General features: G+C 41.6%; 1 non-coding gene across 1 annotated transcript; it reads left to right on the forward strand.

Annotated features, from left to right (window-relative positions):
• The first annotated feature begins 2,943 nt into the window (after positions 1-2,943).
• trnay-gua (transfer RNA tyrosine (anticodon GUA)) lies at positions 2,944-3,031 on the forward strand. Its single transcript is given in 2 exon segments — positions 2,944-2,980; positions 2,996-3,031. It is a non-coding gene; the product is annotated as a tRNA-Tyr (tRNA).
• Positions 3,032-4,389: the final 1,358 nt, after the last annotated feature.

Genomic DNA, 4,389 nt, shown 5'->3' on the forward strand with positions numbered 1-4,389 from the left:
TTGAAGCTTGGAGCCATGGAATGGAGCTGTAAAGGGTGGTAAGTAAAAAACGTCTTTAAATCCCACTCTGCAGCGACTTGATGCTACACGTTATAAAAAGGAATACTCGATAATTTCATTACAGTCTAACCGGAGAGACAGCAAAAGGAGGGAGAGTCTGAGGAGGAGAGGAGAGAGGAGCAACAAGAAGCGTATGAGGGGCACAGAAGCAGACAAGGAGGTAGAGGTATGAGGAGGAGGAGGAACGCAGCGAGCAGGAAGAGGATACAGCAAAGTGAGTATAGTCTAGAGGAGAAGATGAGGTTGAGGGAGAACTAGATGGGTACACAGGGAGAGGCAGAGATTAAAGAGCAGATTGAAAAGGAAGTTGAAGGCAGAAGCAAAAGAGACAGTAGCAGGAGAAGTAGAGGCAAATGTAAAATTAACTTTTAGAGGTGAGTAACCAGCAAGAAAGGATCAGGCTTGGCCTATCAATTTTATTTTGTTTATTCGTCTACTTGTCCTGATAGCTTTTAATGTTGTAGTGTTATTTTTGGTACATAGGATATAAAGGGATGATCTTAACCTTGAACTTCGATTCAGTACCCTCATTTCGATTATTAAAACCTTTAACATCAAATTACAGACTGCGATTCGAGGAATTTAGATGTCCAAATGTGTTGATGGGTAAGTTTGTTGGATGATAAAACTGAAGATAAAGTGGTCCTTTATTGTTGGGAATTCCCGCCTCCCCCTAGTAAGGTGTTTAAAAAAGGGGGCCTCTTGGGATCAGCTGGGGAAAGTGCTGATCACAAGCTGAAAAACAGCGCTGTTTCGCCCCCCTTTTGTTTACAAAAAAACCTTTTGGAAGATACGACAGATAGGACAAAAGCCATACCTACATATATGATGATATTATAGAATATGATGCATTGCTGCAGATTAAACTACCCAACGGGATATAAAAGAGGTAAACACATCTACAGCAGTAACATGCAACATACATTTTATTGCACCAGGAGCTATCTTGGGACTTTTACTGCAACAACGTTGACTTGCCTGTGAATACAAAATAAACCATAGTGTTGCTGATCTACAGTGTTGTCATTCTTCTTTCAACAGCAAGACCGCTAACAAGTATTTACATACCTAATATAGTTTAGTTTCTCGCCATCCCAAACGTAAACATTCAGCCACGTGACTGCGCTTCCGAGCCGCTCCGATTACAACCGAGCCGCTCCGATTACAACGAGAGTTAGAACGAGAATGTGACGTCATATTTACATTAGACGGATCCTTTCTAGCCATAACCGTCTACACGGCGCTGGCCAGTGTGTGTAGTTCTCGGGGGGCGTTCGAGTCCAGTTTTGGATAGTCTGCCGTGGTTTCGTTCCATTTCAAAGAGCTTGACGCTCGGCGTAACCTTGGCCACTCCAACATCCAATCCCAGAGTTTGAAGATTAATCATGGGGTTTGTCAACGGGACTGTAGTCCCAAATGATAGCTGGGGATTATGGGTAGTGTAGTGTTCGGCCATCCTAAACTGAATTTTTTTTTCGGATATCATAACAACACCACATCTGGCTTCACAGAGATCTTCTGTTACTGTCCTTTCTTCTTAGAGGTATACACGTAACTCTGGATTTGTTTTAATGTTTGAGGTGCAATAAACGACATAGCAGCTTTTTTGGCATGTTAAAACAGTTATTTTCTGACTCGTCATTGAGAGTAATAGCTGGCGAAATTACAGCCTCGCCTACTGATTTCAAATGTGTGCTCTAAAATGATATGTATAAATGATTATTATCATTATTATAATCAAGACAATAAATGACAAAGATATGTAGAAAATAAAAGTATTTAAGATAAGTTCATAAGAAACGTAACGTGGGAGAAAATATGTTTCTAGAAGATATGTAGAAAATAAACGTATTTGAGATACGTTCATAACGAACGTAACGTGGGAGAAAATACGTTTCTCGCTAAACGTAATTGAGAATGCAGTATAGCTCTGTGGGAACGTAATTTTTAGGAGACAGGGTTGCAGGAGGGGACATTGACAGAGGATTACTCAACAAGTACACAGTAAGTACTTCATAGTACTTGTTGTGGGAGTAGTATCACTACTAGCCTACTGAGTCCAACAGGGTTGATCTCATGAATAACTATCGGCAGAAAAAATAATAACAAACTCGAGAGACGGCTGAGTTGACCGCAGTGCAGAATCGCTGTATAGTGGAAATCTCCTAACAATGTTGTCCATTTTAGACACAGGCCTATTATATTTCCAGCCCTTAATAACATTCATTTTCTGTGCTCAATATGTGTCTTGGCTGTTTTCGTTGTGAAAACAAATGGACCGTAGATACACGGATTGACCGTCCTCATCTGCGCTCTTATTTTGAAAGACAACTTCCGTTAGCAGAATATGAAAAAACTGGGTTTTTTTTGTTTCTGTTTTGTAGTGATTTTATTTGTTGTTTTGAGAAGTAGAAAATGAAAATCATCCCGTTTTTTAATAAATCCATTTTTGGTCCGTGTACGTTTTGTCAGTTTGATTTCTCGTTTAAACGGAAAGCCGAAAAACGAAAATACCAGCCTTTTTTCGTTTTTGATTTAAAACGGAAAAACGGAAAACCAAAGCCTATTTCCCGTTTTTGTTGTCTGAATCAAAAGACGGATAAAGAGAAATCCTAATTAAAAAAAGGTCCGTGTACGTTTTGGTAGTTTAATTTTTCGTTTGAATCAAAAAAACGAAAATACCAGCCTTTTTTTCGTTTTAAATTTTTTTTAAAACGGGAAACCAAAGCCGTTTCCCCATNATGATAAAGAAAAACGCCTTGTATTTCAATTTTGGTTTTTCAATTTGAAAACGAAAATCAAATATCCAGTCGTTTTTTGTTTTTGAATATCCATTTTTGAAAAGAAAATAGAATAACCAAAACATACACTAAGCGTTCATCCCCTTCGATAGCTCAGTTGGTAGAGCGGAGGACTGTAGGTGTTAAATGCAGAGATCCTTAGGTCGCTGGTTCAAATCCGGCTCGAAGGAGGTTCGTCTTTTCCCTATTGCGCAGCACCAGGCCTTAAGGCCCTGACACCAAAGAACACGTCCCGACCATGGTCGGCCCCAGGAAGTGCGCCGGTATGAGGTGTGATTTGATATTTAGTTGGCGCAGGATCGTCTGCTCAAGCTCCAATCTATCACCCAATCATGATACTCGCTGTCCATTGTGACCTAAACCAATCACGACGCGAGTTCACAATGGACGGAGACAATCACGTCACGGCATCACAATGGACAGAGCCACTCACGGCACGGCTTCTCCCCGAACCCGCCCCCCTCACGCTTTTGGTTGACAGTGGACAAGTCGCGAGGCGCATCAGAGGTATTCAGTACTCTGAATACCTCTGATGCGCCTCGCGACTTGTCCACTGTCAACCAAAAGCGTGAGGGGGGCGGGTTCGGGGAGAAGCCGTGCCGTGAGTGGCTCTGTCCATNTTAGTGGAGGAGGGGAAGGAAACAAGGCAGAGAAAGAGGGAGGATGGGAGTATAGGATGCCGGAGGAATGCCAGACAAAATGAGAGTGACATAATGCATCTTGGAATGGAATTTAAATATGAACTAAACTCGAAAAAGTCTAAGAAACTTAAGCCATGCTAATCTGTTCATTTTCTCTCATTTGCCTTCACCAAATGAATGAATAATTTACACAAAAAAGGCCCCAACCACCAGACTGTATAAATGGAGAAAGGAGGATTAAGTGAGACTAAATGGATATATGTTACAGAGCAAAAGCAAGGAGAGTCTGTAAGTTCCTTTCCTTTGGGCTTGAAGCAACCCTTTTCAACTCCTAGCTGTGCACCACCCTTTCCTGTTTTTCCTTCTTTTCCATTCCTTCTTTTCACGGCCAGAGAAGAACAGCCTTTCTGAGCAAGGGAAGCCCAGGCCTTCCCCCCATAACGAGTTCTATGACTGAGACGCCAGCTTCTTTACTGCCGCAGTGTATGCTTCACTGTGTCTAGCTCCCTGAGTCCCATGGTCATTATTCATGGCCAGCCTTGCTGAGTACTTCTAAGCACTTGCAAATGCAGCTCAATTTAAAGGATAGTAAATCCTCTTCACAGCTAAGGTTTGGTTGGCTCAATTAGGCTGGGTTCTACCCTATGGTTCTACCCCAGTAGGTTTCACAAGGGGGTTTCTTCAGGGCACACCTGGGGAGCCCAAGCATACAACGTTTTGTATCAAATAATTAATAATAACAATTAATATGATATAATGGGTTATTTTAGTCAAAAACACAACCTATGTTGTCATCAATTACATTGTCATAGATCATGATAGTCTGGTAAACATTCTGCTGGTCAGCTTCCTCAGGTTGTGTCACGGTGGCTTCTTGAAAACAGAGA

This window comes from Notothenia coriiceps, unplaced genomic scaffold (assembly GCF_000735185.1).
Source record: "Notothenia coriiceps isolate Sejong01 unplaced genomic scaffold, NC01 NC01_scaffold00037246, whole genome shotgun sequence".
Taxonomy (NCBI): Eukaryota; Metazoa; Chordata; class Actinopteri; order Perciformes; family Nototheniidae; genus Notothenia; species Notothenia coriiceps.